Genomic DNA, 19,410 nt, shown 5'->3' with positions numbered 1-19,410 from the left:
CCATGTATAAGACCACCGGTACCCTGCCATTCCCCTGTAGTTATGTCAGTCCTCCTCTTTCCAGAAAGGACTCCGCCACCAGCCATCCAATAAGAAGTGTCCACGTCACACACCCAAAGATAGACCCCAACCAAAAAAGAAAACACAAAAAGAAAAGACCCGAGCCTTGAGTGTCACATGACTACGGCTCTTTTGAGTAAAAATTGACATTTAGATAGAGATTTTGTTCTGCAGTGATCAGATAGAGGGGGGTGAAAGGGAAGGAAAGAAAGAAGTAAAATTTATCCCAAAAGGGGCATGGAAAAAAACACTATAATGCCAAAAGTATTGGTCGGCCTGCCTTTACACCAGTGTTTTTCAACCTTTTTTGTGCAAAGGCACACTTTTTTCATGAAAAAAATCACGAGGCACACCACCATTAGAAAATGTTAAAAAAATTTACCTCTGTGCCTATATTGACTATATATAAAGTAATTCTCTTGAATAGGAATCAAACACAAAGAAATTATTTTATAATTACTTTATTATGAAATAATAAAGTATTTTATAATTGGACCCGGGGGCCGGACCAAGAGTAGATGAATGATGTGTATGTGTCATCCATAGTAAGTATAGTAATATTCCCCCATAGTAAGCATAGTAATTAATCCCCCATATAGTAATTCATCCCCCATAGTAATTAATCCCCCATATAGTAATTCATCCCCCATAGTAATTCATCCTCCATATAGTAATTCATCCCCCATAGTAATTCATCCCCCATAGTAATTAATCCCCCATATAGTAATTCATCCCCCATAGTAATTCATCCCCCATAGTAATTAATCCCCCATATAGTAATTCATCCCCCATAGTAATTAATCCCCCATATAGTAATTCATCCCCCATATAGTAATTCATCCCCCATAGTAATTCATCCCCCATATAGTAATTCATCCCCCATAGTGTAATTCATCCCCCATAGTGTAATTCATCCCCCATAGTAATTCATCCCCCATAGTAATTCATCCCCCATATAGTAATTCATCCCCCATATAGTAATTCATCCTCCATATAGTAATTCATCCCCCATAGTAATTCATCCCCCATATAGTAATTCATCCCCCATAGCAATTCATCCCCCGTATAGTATTTCATCCCTCGTATAGTATTTCATCCCCCGTATAGTATTTCATCCCCCGTATAGTATTTCATCCCCCATATAGTATTTCATCCCCCATATAGTATTTCATCCCTCATATAGTATTTCATCCCCCATATAGTAATTCATCCCTCATATAGTATTTCATCCCCCCATATAGTATTTCATCCCCCCATATAGTATTTCATCCCTCATATAGTAATTCATCCCTGATATAGTAATTCATCCCCCATATAGTATTTCATCCCCCCATATAGTATTTCATCCCTCATAAAGTAATTCATCCCTCATATAGTATTTCATCCCCCACAGTACTATTCCCCCCCCCCCCTTCTAGTAAGCCAAGTCCCCCGTGTCAATTCACTTACCTTTTGCGTTCCTCTCGCTGTCTTCCCGCGCCGTTCGGGTCTTCAGGGCGGACTGTGAGAGGAGCCTAGCTCCCCTCCCCTCACGTTCGGCACGCTGCCCCGCCTACACACATCCTGACAGCCACATCCGCAAGCCGGATTAAAAGGTCCGCGCGGACTTTTGGGGCTGCCAACCGAGAGGAGGCAGGGGAGCGGCCGACCGAGAGGAGGGAGGGGAGCAGGCGCCCGGCACACAGAAGAGCCGCATTAGACTGGGTAAAGAGCCGCATGTGGCTCGCGAGCCGCGGCTTGCCGACCACTGAATCATTAGATTCTAATGATTGGTCTATTTGTGAGCCGAAGCCACATGTTACAGATGAAATTGGAATTTTTCCCACGGCACACCAGACAATATCTCACGGCACACTAGTGTGCCGCGGCACAGTGGTTGAAAAACGCTGCTTTACACACACATGAACTTTAATGGCATCCCAGTCTTAGTCCGTAGGATTCAATATTGAGTTGGCCCACCCTTTGCAGCTAGAACAGCTTCCACTCTTTTTGGAATACTGTCCACAAGGTATAGGAGGGTGTCTATGGGAAGGTTTGACCATTCTTCCAGAAGCACATTTGTGAAATCAGGCACTGATGTCGGACGAGAAGGCCTGGCTCGCAGTCTCCACTCTATTTCATCCCAAAGGTGTTCTATCGGGTTGAGGTCAGGACTCTATACAGGCCAGTCAAATTCCTCCATCCCAAACTCGTTCATCCATGTCTTTATGAACTTTGCTTTGTGCACTGGTGTGCAGTCATGTTGGAAAGGAAGGGGCCATCCCCAAACTGTTCCCACAAAGTTGGGAGCATGAAATTGTCCAAAATTTCTCTTGGTATGCTGACGCCTTAAGCGTTCCCTTCACTGGAACTAAGGGGCTAAGACCACCCCTGACAAACAACCCCACACCATAATCCCCCTTCCACCAAACTTTACACTTGGCACAATGCAGTCAGGCAAGTACCGTTCTCCCGGCAACCGCCAAACCCAGACACGTCCATCGAATTGCCAGACAGAGAAGTGTGATTGGTCACTCCAGAGAACACATCCCCACTGCTCTAGAGTCCAGTGGTGTCGTGCTGTACACTACAGCAAATGACGCTTTGCATTGCACTTGGTGATGTAAGGCTTGGATGCAGCTGCTCGGGATGGAAACCCATTCTATGAAGGTCTCTACGCACTGTTGTTGTGCTAATCTGAAGGCCACATGAAGTTTGGAGGTCTTTAGCTATTGACTCTGTAGACAGTTGGCAACTTGTGCACACTGTGTGCTTCAGCATGCGCTGACTCTACTCTGTCATTTTAGATGGCCTACCACTTCGTGGCTTAGTTGCTGTTGTTCCCAGTTGCTTCCACTTTATTATAATCCCACTAACAGTTGAGCGTGGAATATTAAGTAGCCAGGAAATGTCACGGATGGACTTATTGCACAGGTGGCAACCTATCACAGTACCACTCTTGAGTTCACTGACCTCCTGAGAGCGACCCATTCTTTCACAAATGTTTGTAGAAGCAGTCTGCATGCCTAGGTGCTTGATTTCATACACCTGTGGCCATGGAGGTAATTGGAACACCTTAATCCAATGATTTGGAGGGGTGGCCCAATACTTTTGGCAAGTGTGTGTGTATATATATATATATATATATATATATATATATATATATATATATATATATATTATTATTTAAACATTATGTTTAATTATATCAAAATAAAATGCTAATATACTGTATTTAATTATATAATTAATAATTAGATTTAATAATTAGATTTAATTTTTTAAAAACTTGCAAGCAAGAGGTATTACTTTTGTGGAAGAGCCATACTGGCTTATTAGAATTACACATTTTTGGTAGGTGAGAAGGCTCACAATTATGTACTTTAGCTGCGTATTTAGCGGTTTGCCTACATACACTTGAATTTCATTCCACCTACGCATTACCTTCCCCTAATGACTTTGTTTCTTTTCATATCTTTAAATAAATAAAAATGATTGAAAGGAAAAAAAAAACATTAAAATGTATAATACGTTATATAAAGCTTTCTATAATGCACAGCGGAAATCAGACTAAAGCTTCCTACGGACTTTATCAACACCGGCACAGAACAATCACTGTGATAAAAGATGAAAGCACAAGCACGCCTGATCACATTGGGTGAATGTACACTCCCGTGCCTACAGGTAGAACTTGGCTGGGGGGGCACACTGCAAACACCCCCTTTAGACTGAAGCAGTTGGCAGGAAAAAATCCAGTTCAGCCAGAGTTGGATCACCTGCGGCCCAGTAGATGTCCAAAGGGCCAAACTTACCTATTTTGCTCCTGCAGTAAACCAGTGGTAGTGCAATTGGTTAAAGCTGTGAAACTGCCTTTCACTTTAAAAAGGAGGATATAGACAGTTGGCGTCGGATGGGGCAAGCTATGCAAGTACAGACAATGCAGGTGCGGCAGCTTTTCTCTGCCTGTTGCCATCCTTATCAATCAATGCACTGATCAGTCAAAGCTGCTATCTTGCCTAGGGTTCTGTTGTGTCTTAAAGGAGAAGTACACTTCAAAAGTGCTAATATCTTTTTGACCTGACCTTTGACCTGACCTAATCCAAGCCACCTAACTCACTATCCAAGTCTAATATTGGCCTTACACCTGTAGATTTTCATTTGAATGAGAAAGTATATATATAGCTTGTCCAGCTACTAGATGATGCCTTCATGAACTCAACTAACATAGCGCTTACTCCCGAAGGAGTTGCTGTTTCTCATGTCCCCTATTCCCAGTGCCAACAACTCCCTAGGCAGCACTGCACTGTCTGATATACCAAGGCTGAAGGGAAAATATTTATTGTTGCAACACACAGTAAAACAATAACCAAAGGAATGGAAAAGCAGTAGTGCACTCCTAAAAAGTTTACAAGAACAGTTTCAAAGTAATGTGTAACTCTGAAAATACCAGCAAACCAATATCTGAGCCTCTGAGCCCAATACGAAGGCAGGCCTAACTAAAATTGATGCAAGAAGCAGAGATTCATAGTGTCTGTCCAACCCTCTCCCACTGGTCAATACATTGGTGTATTTTGGGGCCCAAATGCAATGTTGAATTTCTCAAACCTGAGTCCCACAAAACCAAGCATAGGTGCTCTAGTGATGTCCCAAACAGGTGATACTGTTCCTTTAAATAGGGGCAGAAGGTTGTGGCCACCAGCCTCTCACCACCTTATGAGTTGATGAGTCGCCTCTTCCAGCTCTTCATCCAGGCTCAACGGCTTCAGTTACGACATGACTCAGTGATTACATTCTCCCCACAGACATGGTGGCAGCAGTGAATAAAGCGATGATGTTCCCACAGATCTATAGATGTCAGTGACTGAGCTTCCCCATGTCTCCAACACACAGCCATGAATTGTCCAGTAGACGTCCTACTGCATAGTTAACTCCACATTGTCCTCCAAATGACTACCCTCAAGCCCAGGAACTCCCTGCCTTTTTCTTTCTTGCAAATCCCTGGATTTCCTGGGACTTGTAGTTCCCAAACACTCTGCAGTACCAGGTACAGGTTCTCTGGATACTACATATACCACATGGACTTGCTCCTCCAAACAACAATACAAAAATAGTGCCTTTATTGCTGAGGCTATTTTTCATGTATTTTTCAGTTTCTCCTTGTTGCCACTTCAAAAAAATGCCTACATAGTTCAATAACTCAAACGGAAATGTACACACATAAGTTAATAAATAAAAGTGGTGACTCCAGACCTTCATTCTGTATGGCTTTGTATAAGAAAAAAACAACAGTCTGTCTCCACTTTCTTTAGAAGGCCTGAAGTGCTATGAGCCTAGTTTCTGATGGGTGCATGCTGCATTAAATATTAGTTTGTTAAACAAGGATTGGATATACTGTACACAATACAAATATAGTGAAGAAAAAAATAGATATAAAACAACAGTTAAAAAACTAATTACAATTTACCCAGAAGTATTAAAACAAAACTCCAGGCAGATATATGTCACGGACCGAATGGCAGTAGCCTCTAGCGACCCACAGGCCGGAATTCCCCAGGGCGCAGAGTCTAAGCCCCAGTCTTCTATTTCACCAGAGCCCCTGATGGTGGGGATGGACTTGAAGCAGCCTGAGACCAGGTCGCATCCCCCGAGTACAACCAGCTGTGGTAGAGGTGGTTTACCAGTGGTAGGTAGCAGGTGAGAGCCAGATGTGAAGAGATAGTGTGTAACGTAGTCAGACAGGCCAGGTCGGTAACAGCGGAGGCAGACGGTACAGATCAGCAGGCAAAAGGATAAACGGGTCACAGGCCAGGTTCAGCAACAGGAGGTCAGGTAAACAGGAGAAGGCAGAAGAATGCTAAATTAATAAATTAATAAAGCTCTGTAATGATTACTGCATCCCTAAATGTATTTTCTTTTTATGCACAAAGTGTTAGCACCTGAACTGTTCTCCTTTAGATCCTTTACAGTGGAGCATAGACTTGAAGAGGTAGAAGCAGCACAGATGACCAATCAGTTGGGTTGCAGTGGTCATGTGCTAACAAAGGACTTGCCAATGGTAGGAGAGAATTGACCAACAGAGTCTGCTTCTTCTCTTTTCACTGTCCAATTACAGGCCGGTGGAGGAACAAGACCTACAGCAGAGAAAATTCAGATCTCCTGTCCTGCCCAACAGGGCTGTATGGCAGAGTTATATAAATATCAGAAATATATATTTAATCTGTTTATCACTTCACTGCACTCTCTCAGCACAGTGTTCTGTCCACTTTTGTGTATTTTTTCTGTGTTGTACAGAACTGCATTACGTTGCTATTGTAGTATGCTGACATCTCATGGGGGTATATGGACAGTACAACTTGTTTATTAATGTGATTGTGGTATCTTCCTCTGTCCTCCTCTCCTGTCTAGTGCTATTTAGCTTAGCCTTAGCTAGACCTTCCCCACTTCTTCTATGTTCCCTCAGTCAGTGTTCGTTATTCATAGAGACAGGGCTTAGATAAGTTATTGTCTTCTTACACTTCAAAAGGCTGGAAAACATCTTCTGTACTCCAACTGTCTGAAGTAAAAGAGTGTTGAATTCAACGTCTGTGTCTTGTTGAAGAGTTAAGCTGCCTGTAGATGGTGCCAAGTCAGCAGGTGAACATACTGTCCGGACAGACTAGGTCTAGGGAGGTATGTCAACGGCATCTGAAACAGAATGCACAGAAATATCGGCTGCTCAGGGACACAGATGTGTGGCATGTGGGCATTAAAGCCCACACGTTTGCAGCCTTATATTGGCGTTACGCAGGTGGTAGCAGATTAACTGTGCATGTAGGTGTTTGGCCGTCCTATTGTGTTTACTGTATGTATTTATTTTCGGTTGAACACTCAGGGTGTGGAGCTCTGTACGCAATGAGAAAACGGGAAGCAAAGCAAGTTTGTCCCAAGGGAACAAGCACTATAAAGAATGAAATGCACATCTCATTATGATTGTATTGCATATTTGGTTATGTGGTAACAGCAAAGCCACAAAAGCTGCAGGGAAGTACAGCTCAGAACACCAGTCAAAATAATTGTGCATGTTAGATGGGAGCAGAAGAGAGCGGAGCACACTCCATGTCACCTCATAATGAGAAGCTGCTTCACAAAATAAATTCACTGAGAATCACAAGGGGAAGTGAGCCATGGAGAAGTGGCAATCATTCCTTTTTTTCACATATAGATTTGTGATTGATCTAGGTACAAGCGATTGCACAAAAGAGATTCATTATTGATTGCTATATTGAACCATGCAACATATACAATATCGATTGAAATGGATCAGAAGCGATCTATTGAAACGATTTGAATTAGAAATTTTGTTTGACACCTGGTGGCCACACACACTTCGATTAATGATCACATTTCTTTTCTGATCAATCCCTTGCGCTAGGAAAAATCAATCAATAGTCAACAACCAATTCCCTTGATATGCCACACACACATACGGAAGTAAATTTCAATTGATAGTGGAGATACAATTTTAACTCACAATTGTAAATTATCGATCATATCTCTGGTGCCTCCATGTAAACTCATAATCTGATCAATCAAAATCTGATGGGTGCTGCCAATTATTGCAAAATGATCAACAATCTTCTACCCTGGCTGATTGAATCAGTTTGACTGATCTGAATTGAGTCTAAAAGCGATCAGAAATGAAGTTGTGGCTATTCTTAGATTGTAAGCTCCAAGGATCAGGCCCTCCTAACCCTCTTGTATTGAACTGTATTGTTGCTGTACTGTCTCCCTTTATATTGTAAAGCGCTGAGCAAACTGTTGGTGCTATATACAGTGAAGGAAATAAGTATTTGATCCCCTGCTGATTTTGAATGTTTGCCCACTCACAAAGAAATGATCAGTCTAAAAATCGAATGGTAGATGTACTGTAACACTGAGAGACAGAATAGCAACACAAAAGTCAAAAGAAATGCATGTCTAACAAATTATGCACTGATTTGCATGTTCATGAGGGAAATAAGGATTTGATCCCCTATCATTCAGCAGGATTTCTGGCTACCAGGTGTCTTTCATACAGGTAACAAGCTGAGATTAGAAGCAGTCTCTTAAAGGGAGTGCTGCTAATCTCATTTTGTTACCTGTATAAAAGACACCTGTCCACAGGAGCAATCAAACAATCCGATTCCAAACTCTCCACCATGGCAAAGACCAAAGAGCTGTCCAAGGATGTCAGGGACAAGATTGTAGACCTACACAAGGCTGGACTGGGCTACAAAACTATCGCCAAGCAGCTTGGTGAGAAGGTGACAACAGTTGGTGTAATCATTCGCAAATGGAAGAAATACAAAACAACTGTCAGTCTCCCTAGGTCTGGTGCACCATGCAAGATCTCACCTCGTGGAGTGTCAATGATCATGAGAACAGTGAGGAATCATCCCAGAACTACAGGATCTTGTCAATGATCTTCAGGCAGCTGGGACCACAGTCACCAAGAAAACAATTGGTAACATACTACGCCGCCAAGGATTGAAATCCTGCAGTGCCTGCAAGGTCCCTCTGCTCAAGAAAGCACATGTCCAGGCCCGTCTGAAGTCTGCCACTGAACATCTGAATGATGCAGAGGACTGGTTGAACATGTTGTGGTCAGATGAGATCAAAATCGAGCTCTTTGGTATCAACTCATCTCGCTGTGTTTGGAGGAGGAGGAATGCTGCCTATGACCCCAAGAACACCATCCCAACTGTCAAACATGGTGGTGGAAACATTCTGCTTTGGGCGTGTTTTTCTGCTAAGGGGATAGGACAACTGCACCGCATCAAAGGGACAATGGACGGGGCAATGTACCGTCAAATCTTGGGTGAGAACCTTCTTCCTTCAGCCAGGGCATTGAAAATGGGTTGTGGATGGGTGTTCCAGCATGACAATGACCCACAACACACGGCCAAGGCAGCAAAGGAGTGGCTCAAGAAGAAGCACATTAAGGTCCTGGAGTGGGCTGAAAGTTTGAGTTGCCAAACTTCAGCCACCAATCCTTAAGGACTTGGAGAGGATCTGCCAAGAGGAGTGGGCAAAAATCTCTCCTGAGATGTGTGTAAAGCTGGTGGCTAGCTACAGGAAATGTCTGACCTCTGTGATTGCCAACAAGGGATTTGCCACTAAGTACTAAGTCATGTTTTGTGAAGGGGATCAAATACTTATTTCCCTCATGAACATGCAAATCAGTGCATAATTTGTTAGACATGCATTTCTTTTGAATTTTTTGTTGCTATTGTGTCTTTCAGTGTTACAAGACACCTACTGTGTATTTTTAGACTGATTATTTCTTTGTGAGTGGGCAAACATTCAAAATCAGCATGGGATCAAATACTTATTTCCTTCACTGTAAATCCTGTATCATAATAATAATAATTCAATTGTTTGTGGATTCAATTGTTTAACTGAATTTTATATCAATCAGGCATCCGTACCGATGCCAAATTGGGAGCAGTGGCTGTTTCCGTTATATGAATCAGACTGCCTGAAGGGTATACAGTACCTGTGATTTCCCGTGGGGGCAAACATGGCCCTCACATGGGCGTACACTTCAGCAGGAAAGTGTGAATGCGGCCCTAGTCATATCTCAGATGGCACACCCTCCAGAACTGGTGATACTATATGAACATGGTACTGATGTACTTACTCTTACTTTTACAATTAGGCTTGTTCACACATGTGCAATTTGTTGTGTGTTTGCTGGACAGCAACAATGCAGGAGAAATAATTTCTCATTCTGTTCCATGGGGCTCGTTCACACGTATGCACTTTCCTGCAGCACGATTTTTGGAAGAGCCGCAAGCACTTCTTTAGGCTATAGACCCCTTTGATAACGAGCTTGGAGCTCTAAACTTGTCAGGGGATCCACCCAGCAGACGCCACTAACCACCAGGGAACCACTGACCACCAGGGATCTTTGTTATATGCTTGGAGATCACCTGAAACTCCAAATGTGAGTTGTATACCAATTTTATTTGATATATTAGAATAAAGACGTACTTCACCATTAGTACCTTTTGCCTTTGGCACGTTATTTGCGAGCCGTGTAAGGTGGACCATCTCAGGAGAAGTACCACCAGGACCAGGCTGGACGTCGTTGGACCCACCGGTGAACCAGATGTGACCCCTGAGTGTTTGCTGAGGCCCTCAAGAGTCTAACGTGGATGACCGCTTACTGTTTTAATTTCCGTCCAGGCCTTTTCCAGCTGCTGATGGTATACCTGATGACATGCATACAACGCTCAGTTTGTATGTTCTTGTGGTAAGCGCATTATTGTACTAGATTCTTCAGGATTTTAGATCGAGTGAACATCTGAAGTTCTTGCTGTTTTTGTACATTCCACATATGTTCAAATCCACGGGAACGTTTCCTACTGGGTTTATTCATTTCATACCAGACTTTTTTTACTCAAGGTGTTGAAATTATGTTCCAGCGATTATGCTGAGATTTCATGTTTAACATTTTATCATTTGTTCTATGGTGCTGCATATTCCAATTATTTGTATTTTGATCTGAGGTGCTGAGGATTGCCTTATTTGCTAGCTGCCGATATTTTGTGTTTTGCGCTCACTTGCCTTATTTTTACTTCTTTAGGCTAGGTTCACACTACACAGGTGAGACGAAGCGTGCGCATGTTTTTGTGCGTCGAAAGTGGAACAACCCACTGAAATGCGCAAAAGAAGTCTCTGAGCCATTTTTCAAAATCGTGCCACACTGAACCACGTGGGGGTGCCATTAATGCCTCTGTTAAAGGGCAGTGCTTTTCTGTGCGAGTTGGGAAAGCATGCAGTTTTGCTCACATTCCTGACACACACAAGGTGTGAGCCGAGACTTATGGTGCAGGATGGTGTAATTTTGCGTCCATAGACTTCAGTGAAAGTGAAGATCACAGCATGGTTGACAGCTGGTAAGACCTTTCCTCTAGGGCCCATCAACAGCACCTACAAAGATCATACCAAGCATGAAAGGACGAAAGAATGTCATCAGTACACCACTGATCTCCAAGATGGGTCCAAAGTTGTAATCAGCATCATGTCCCTGAAGAAGGGGTCCTGTGAGGCTCCGAAACGTTGATTCTGCTGTAACAAAGTGATCACTCATTGTCAGGAATGGACTGGCCAGCAATAGTGGGACTCACCTGCCTTGTGAGCTGCAGTACCAGGGCTGGCCAGCGGGTGCTCCCAGCAATCAGAGACTTAACCTTGCAGCCAGTCAAACACCTGGAACTAATTATACTGATGTATTTAAGGGACATTCAGACCTGCAGACTCGGCCTTGGTGTTGTGTTTCTCTTGGGCCCTGTATCCTGTTCCTGCTCTCTGTTCCTGTCTGATTCTCTGCTGACCCTGCTCTGATCCCTGGCTTGTCTGACCATTCTCCTCTGCCTGACCCTCTGTACCACGCTGCCCGCTACCTGCTGAACCTGGCCTGTGACCCCGACCATTCTCCGCTTGCTCCCCCTGTACCTACCTGCCCGACTGATATTGACCCGGCCTGCCTGACGACGCTTGCATTGTATGTACTGTTATCTGTGGGTGGTTGGTTTGGTTTGTTTGCACTGTGTTATGTTTTAGTATTGCACTGCGTTTATGTTTGTATGGTTAGTGTTAATAAATTACATTGTTTATAACATATCTGAAGTCTGCGTTTCCCTGCGTCAGTCACACACCTCTGGTCATACCCGGGAGCCCTGACATTACACCAAGGCCAATCCTGACCAGAAGTGGCTGCACAGGGAAGCCATCTTGGCTTGTTGATGGGAAGGATGGATCTGGATGAGGTTGCGTATTTATATCTGCTAGTGTTTGATGACAGGGAGTATGCTTATCAAACTCTGAAGGAGTATACCCGGGATGAACTGCTAGAATGTATACGGCTCGCTCATGTTCTAGTAGATCAGGGCACAGAGTTCTCTGAGGTGCAGCCTTTGATTGAGGTTTGTGCTGAGTTGGTTTCATCTGGTACCCCCGAATGCAGGGATGAATTTTTGCCACCATTTAGTGCAGACCAGGTAGAGTCCCTGGTGTGGTTATTAGAGGATGATGTGGGTTACTTTCTGGAGCGTTATTCTGCATGTTCACCACAGACACTAAGAGATTGTATAAACGCAGTGCAGTCATTGACCAGACAGGCTTTGTGTAAGCTCAGCTTTGTTCAACCCATACTGCAGACATGGACAGACTTGTTGCACCCAGCCTCAGTCAGCTTACAAAAACCCAGTCCTGCTTCTAATCTATTTCCTCAAAACTCTATTCCTGCATTCCCAACAGCTCCTCCTGCCCTGCTATCTACCGCATGTCAGTACCCTGTTCCCACTCGCTGCACCTATCCTGCCTTTAACCCTGTAAAAAAGCCCTCTGTAGCAACTGCTCCCTCCCCTGTTCCATCCTCCAGTTCTTCTCTGTCTCCAGCTGCTCCATTCGTTTGCAGACCTGCGTTTACTTGCAGTGCTCCAGTAGTTAAAACCAGAAAAAAGCGAAAATTCTTTCCAACCAATACCATCCTGCCAGTATCCAAACCGGTGAACCTGCCTTCCGTGGTTCAGCCTGAAGCCTCTACTCAGCCTGATGCCTGTACGCAGCCTGATGCCTGTACGCAGCCTGATGCCTGTACGCAGCCTGATGCCTGTACGCAGCCTGATGCCTCTACTCGGCCTGATGCCTCTACTCGGCCTGATGCCTGTACGCGGCCTGAAGCCTGTACGCGGCCTGAAGCCTGTACGCGGCCTGAAGCCTGTACGCGGCCTGAAGCCTCTACTCGGCCTGAAGCCTCTACTCGGCCTGAAGCCTCTACTCGGCCTGAAGCCTCTACTCGGCCTGATGCCTCTACTCGGCCTGAAGCCTCTACTCGGCCTGAAGCCTCTACTCGGCCTGAAGCCTCTACTCGGCCTGATGCCTCTACTCGGCCTGATGCCTGTACGCAGCCTGATGCCTGTACGCAGCCTGATGCCTCTCTTCAGCCTGAAGCCTCTACTCGGCCTGAAGCCTCTACTCGGCCTGATGCCTCTACTCGGCCTGATGCCTCTACTCGGCCTGAAGCCTCTACTCGGCCTGAAGCCTCTACTCGGCCTGATGCCTCTACTCGGCCTGATGCCTCTACTCGGCCTGATGCCTCTACTCGGCCTGAAGCCTCTACTCGGCCTGAAGCCTCTACTCGGCCTGAAGCCTCTACTCGGCCTGAAGCCTCTACTCAGCCTGAAGCCTCTACTCAGTCTGAAGCCTCTACTCAGCCGGACGCCGGCATTCAGCCTGATGCCTCTACCCAGCAGGATGAACTGATCCAGCCTGAAGATCCTATTAGGCCAGTTGACTCGATGCCCGCTGTTGATCCAGATGATCCGGTGCCCGCTGTCGTGCCAATTGACTCAGAGCCCGCTGTCATACCAGTTGACTCGGAGCCCACTGCCTTGCCAGATGACGCGGTGCCCGCTGTCGAGCCAAATGACCTGATGCCTGGTGACCCAGTGCCCGCTGTCATACCTGGTGACCCGATGCCCGCTGTCGAGCCAGACAATCCGGTACCTGATGACCCGGTGCCCACTGTCGTGCCTGTTGACTCGGAGCCCACTGCCTTGCCAGATGACGCGGTGCCCGCTGTCGAGCCAAATGACCTGATGCCTGGTGACCCGATGCCCGCTGTCCAGCCAGACGATTCAATGTCTGCCCCAGTGCCCGCGGTCATGCCAGTTGACTCGGAGCCCACTGCCTTGCCAGATGACGCGGTGCTCGCTGTCGAGCCAAATGACTTGATGCCTGGTGACCCGATGCCCGCTGTCCAGCCAGACGATTCAATGTCTGCCCCAGTGCCCGCGGTCATGCCAGTTGACTCGGAGTCCACTGCCTTGCCAGATGACGCGGTGCCCGCTGTCGAGCCAAATGACCTGATGCCTGGTGACCCGATGCCCGCTGTCCAGCCAGACGATCCAATGTCTGACCCAGTGCCAGCGGTCATGCCAGTTGACTCGGAGCCCACTGTCGTGCCTGGTGACTCGGTGCCTGCCGCTCCGCCTGGGGGCCCGAGACCTGTCGCTCCGCCTGAGGGCCCGAGACCTGTCGCTCCGCCTGAGGGCCCGAGACCTGTCGCTCCGCCTGAGGGCCCGAGACCTGTCGCTCCGCCTGGGGGTCCGGCGCTCGCCGCTCCGCCTGAGGGCCCGAGACCTGTCGCTCCACCTGGGGGTCCGGCGCCCGCCGCCCCGCCTGGGGGCCTGAGACCTGTCGCTCCGCCTGAGGGCCCGAGACCTGTCGCTCCACCTGGGGGTCCGGCGCCCGCCAGTCCGCCTGAGGGCCCGAGACCTGTCGCTCCGCCTGGGGTCCGGCGCCCGCCGCTCCGCCTGAGGGCCCGAGACCTGTCGCTCCACCTGGGGGTCCGGCGCCCGCCGCTCCGCCTGAGGGCCCGAGACCTGTCGCTCCACCTGGGGGTCCGGCGCCCGCCGCTCCGCCTGAGGGCCCGAGACCTGTCGCTCCACCTGGGGGTCCGGCGCCCGCCTCTCCGCCTGAGGGCCCGAGACCTGTCGCTCCACCTGGGGGTCCGGCGCCCGCCGCTCCGCCTGAGGGCCCGAGACCTGTCGCTCCACCTGGGGGTCCGGCGCCCGCCGCTCCGCCTGAGGGCCCGAGACCTGTCGCTCCACCTGGGGGTCCGGCGCCCGCCGCTCCGCCTGGGGGCCCGATGCCTGTCGCCCCGCCTGGGGGCCCGATGCCTGTCGCCCCGCCTGGGGGCCCGATGCCTGTCGCCCCGCCTGGGGGCCCGATGCCTGTCGCCCCGCCTGGGGGCCCGATGCCTGTCGCCCCGCCTGGGGGCCTGGCGCCCGCTGCTCCGCCTGGGGGCCCGATGCCGGTCGCCCCGCCGGAGGACCCGGTGCCGGTCGCCCCGCCCGGGGGCCCGGTGCCTGTCGCCCCGCCCGGGGGCCCGGTGCCTGTCGCCCCGCCCGGGGGCCCGGTGCCTGCCGCTCCGCCCGGGGGCCCGGTGCCTGCCGCTCCGCCCGGGGGCCCGGTGCCTGCCGCTCCTCCTGGGGGCCCGGTGCCTGCTGCTCCGCCTGGTGGCCCGCTGCCTGCTGCTTCGCCTGGTAATCCGATGTGCCTCTGCCCGGAGTCCTGCCCGATGTGCCTCTGCCCGGAGTCCTGCCCGATGTGCCTCAGCCCGATGTGCCTCTGCCCGAAGTCCAGCCCGATGTGCCTCTGCCCGGAGTCCAGCCCGATGTGCCTCTGCCCGGAGTCCAGCCCGATGTGCCTCTGCCCGGAGTCCAGCCCGATGTGCCTCTGCCCGGAGTCCAGCCCGATGTGCCTCTGCCCGGAGTCCAGCCCGATGTGCCTCTGCCCGGAGTCCTGCCCGATGTGCTTCTGCCCGGAGTCCTGCCCGGTGTGCCAGTCTTTGATATCCCGCCAGTTACCAGACCCGGGCGGTGGAACATTTTGCCCAGCTAGGACTGTTTGGAGCGTCCTGAGGCCGCTCCTTGAGGGGGGGGTACTGTCAGGAATGGACTGGCCAGCAATAGTGGGACTCACCTGCCTTGTGAGCTGCAGTACCAGGGCTGGCCAGCGGGTGCTCCCAGCAATCAGAGACTCAACCTTGCAGCCAGTCAAACACCTGGAACTAATTATACTGATGTATTTAAGGGACATTCAGACCTGCAGACTCGGCCTTGGTGTTGTGTTTCTCTTGGGCCCTGTATCCTGTTCCTGCTCTCTGTTCCTGTCTGATTCTCTGCTGACCCTGCTCTTATCCCTGGCTTGTCTGACCATTCTCCTCTGCCTGACCCTCTGTACCACGCTGCCCGCTACCTGCTGAACCTGGCCTGTGACCCCGACCATTCTCCGCTTGCTCCCCCTGTACCTACCTGCCCGACTGATATTGACCCGGCCTGCCTGACGACGCTTGCATTGTATGTACTGTTATCTGTGGGTGGTTGGTTTGGTTTGTTTGCACTGTGTTATGTTTTAGTATTGCACTGCGTTTATGTTTGTATGGTTAGTGTTAGTAAATTACATTGTTTATAACATATCTGAAGTCTGCGTTTCCCTGCGTCAGTCACACACCTCTGGTCATACCCGGGAGCTCTGACACTGATTAAATCTGTGGTGTGCTGGTGACATTCTTTCCCTCTGATTGTCTTCAGTTCCAGCCAATGATTGTTGCAGCACCCATCTACATACACAGCCATTTCTATAGGAACGTGTGTGTTAGAAATAATATGCTGGAAGCATGAGAGGGCATGACAGGACATTGCTGTGAGATGTACAAGGATTGGGTCAGTTACTTGTGTAAAGGGGTGTTGGTGTACTGCCAGTTTTGGCAACTAGATGGTGCCCTCCCTTAAAAAATATATAGTGAGTTATGGGAGGGGGAGGACTTCGGCTATACATTACAAGGAGACTCAGCTCCATACTTGGCCATGATGGGACTTGGTGGAGCCTTTCCTGCAAAGATGAAGCCTGCCAGGGTTTGGTGTTCCTGGAGAGGTCCTGACACCTTGAGTGGGACTGGAGTGGACGACAGGACTAAAAGTGAACCTGACTGGGAAAAGTGCCAACCCTAGTCAGCCTTTAGGGTTAGAAACTATGGATGGAAACTACAATTCTCTGATACATAGTATTTCACCTAATCATGTATTCTAGAATTGGATGCCCTGATCTTACAGGGGCCATAACTGTGTGCTCTGTTGTTGCCCACCTTGAAGTTGAAAAGTAAAGTTTTTGCAAATGCATTGGACTCCCTAGCATTATTACTTGTGGCCTATCTGGGAAGTGGTTAACCAGGTCTTCTAGGAGCATACAGGGCAGAGTGTGGGGCTTGGGACTGAAAAATTAGAATATCGTGCAAAAGTTCATTAAAAGGTGAAACTAATATATGAGATAGACTCATTACATGCAAAGCAAGATAGAAGCATCCTATTGAAGCATCCTGGTCTTCCATAACACCTCAGCAGTGCCACAGGCTGATAGCTTCCATGCCACGCCGCATTGAACCAGTAATTGCTGCAAAAGGGGCCCAAACCAAGTACTGAGTACATATGCAGGCTTATACTTTTCAGAGGTCTGATATTGTTCTATGTACAATCCTTGTCTTATTGATTGCATGTAATATACTAATTTTCTGAGATTGTGGATTTGGGGTTTTCATGAGCTGTAAGCCATAATCATCACAATTATGACAAATCACAGCTTGAACTATCTTGCTTTGCATGTAATGAGTCTATCTCATATATTAGTTTCACCTTTTAAGTTGCATTACTGAAATAAATGAATTTTTGCACGATATTCTAATTTTTCGAGTTTCACCTGTATGTGCTAAAAAGGCACATGTAATGGCTTCCTTCAGGAGCGGGGGATACGCACTAACGAGAGATAGGGCAACAAGGCGAGTTAATGGTTCCATGGTACACATGAATGGAAAATATTTCCCACGTTGGAATGGCCCTGCCTACACTCAACCACTCAGAAAAAAAGCAAACGTAGGTTTCGTCTGAACATAACTAATGTACGCTTATTAAAACGACACTTCTGAATTCCAAACATTATTGCTCTAAAAAATGTATAGTTTGCCATTGGCCAAAATAAGAAAAAAAAAAAACATGAAAAATGCATTACGAAGCATCATAAATGCACATAGAAGCGTGTGAAAATGTGCAAAAACACATGAGAAAGTAGAAGCACAGGTGTAGACCTCGCCTTACGGCTGGTTACCATTCATTTTTTTGTCTCAACATCTCAGTTTCTGGGAAGGAGAACTATGACAGCGTTCCTAGGCCTCTATTCTTAATCCTGGAGAATAATCCCCATTAACACAGCACTGACCTCGGGCTGATGAATAGGGTTTCATTTTAAATAAAAAGTTTTAGCCTTATTAAAATACCAGAGCAGTGCTGTGGAAATTCCGCCTGGTATTAGGTGTCTAAGCCCTGTTTTGTTGGCAAAGAAACAGTCACTAGCCAGCTAAACCTGACACCAAAATAAGCCAAATGAAAGCCTAGCTGGAGTACAGAGCCAAGGCACTGTCTGCTGTAACTTACTCCGAGGAGTCAGTCTTGGGGATGAGTTTTGTAGCACACCCCTGACCCCTGGAGGCATGGTGGTAACAGTTCATAAGTGAAAACTCCTGCGCTCAAGGACTCAGGCGGGTGGCGAATAGATGGAACCAGACCTGGAAAGATCGACCACCAATGCATGTAGAGTTGTGCAGCTCCAAATAAGGCTGGGGAAGTCAGACCAATACCGCAAATCAAAACAAAAACGAGAAGCGCACCAACCTTGCACATTACCTCAGTAACCAAAGTTTATTAATTATAAAATAATATTCACAAACAGCGAATAAAATCAGGCATGTAAGTCCTCAAAGGGACCTGAAAGAGCAGAGCTCTGATGAAGAAGGGATGCCCTTCGAAATGCATCAGCTGTACTGAGTATCTACCCCCATGATGGGATCCGCGCTGGCTCTTTATCTTTCAGGTCCCTCTGAGGACTTACATGCTTGATTTTATTCGCTGTTTGTATTATTTTATAATTAATAAACTTTGGTTACTGAGGTAATGTGCAAGGTTGGTGCGCTTCTCGTTTTTGTTTCGATTTGCGGCATGGTGGTATCCCCAGAGACAGGGTGGGCTGACATTTCACCTTGGAGCTAGATTACTGAGGGATAGGGGACATGTAGACAGATTGGCGAAAGTCAATTTTAGGTAAAAACACAAAAAAAAAGAGATTTATTTACTCAAAATCCATGCGTGCAAGGGATCTTACATTAATGTCCACATTTATAAAAAATGTTCATGCACAGCCATGGTCAGAAATATACCCTATAACACGCATTGATGCATCCCATAACAGAAAACGCATGCCTGTTGGGATTTAGCCCCATGTCATGACATCACCACGCAGCTGCAGTCTTCTTGAGTGTCAGAGATCCAGGCACTGGACAAACAAGGGGAAGTAAGCACACCAAGGATCTTCAAGTGATGTCCACAACTTTTATTGCAGAAAGATCACATCACAAAAGAACAGGTGCACCTTTTCGGGGCCGCGTAGGACCCTTTCGGCCCATCGGATCCTTGGTGTGTTGGTGAATATGTGCATTGATCTGTGATGTTTCCAGTATACAGCTGATAGTCGCTGCACCACCCATTACTGATGAGTCCTATTTCCAGGAATGTGTGTGATAGGAATATAGACAAGACAATGGAAAGTGTCCGCTCCTCCCAGGCAGCTAGGTAGGTACCCAAAGAAGAACCCTCTGCAGTCCAGAAGATTGAAGACTCGGGACCCAACGTGTCACATGGCTGCAGATTTAGGTAAGTAAAGAGGAGGGGGTAAGTAAGGGTGTGAGGGGTTCAGAGTGTACCAAGAGATCACTGTTAAAACAATGGCTAACCT

General features: G+C 47.6%; 1 protein-coding gene across 2 annotated transcripts in view; it reads right to left on the bottom strand.

The window, feature by feature from the left end:
• The window catches only part of RCAN2 (regulator of calcineurin 2), a 258,378-nt gene that overhangs the window by 197,138 nt on the left and 41,830 nt on the right, over window positions 1–19,410 (bottom strand). The gene's annotated exons all lie outside the window — the stretch shown is intronic.

This window comes from Staurois parvus, unplaced genomic scaffold (assembly GCF_062004578.1).
Source record: "Staurois parvus isolate SC_StPar_1 unplaced genomic scaffold, SC_StPar_1.0 ptg000388l, whole genome shotgun sequence".
Classification (NCBI taxonomy): Eukaryota; Metazoa; Chordata; class Amphibia; order Anura; family Ranidae; genus Staurois; species Staurois parvus.
The sequence above is the reverse complement of the archived record's forward strand: the minus strand, read 5'-3'. Positions and strand labels throughout refer to the sequence as shown.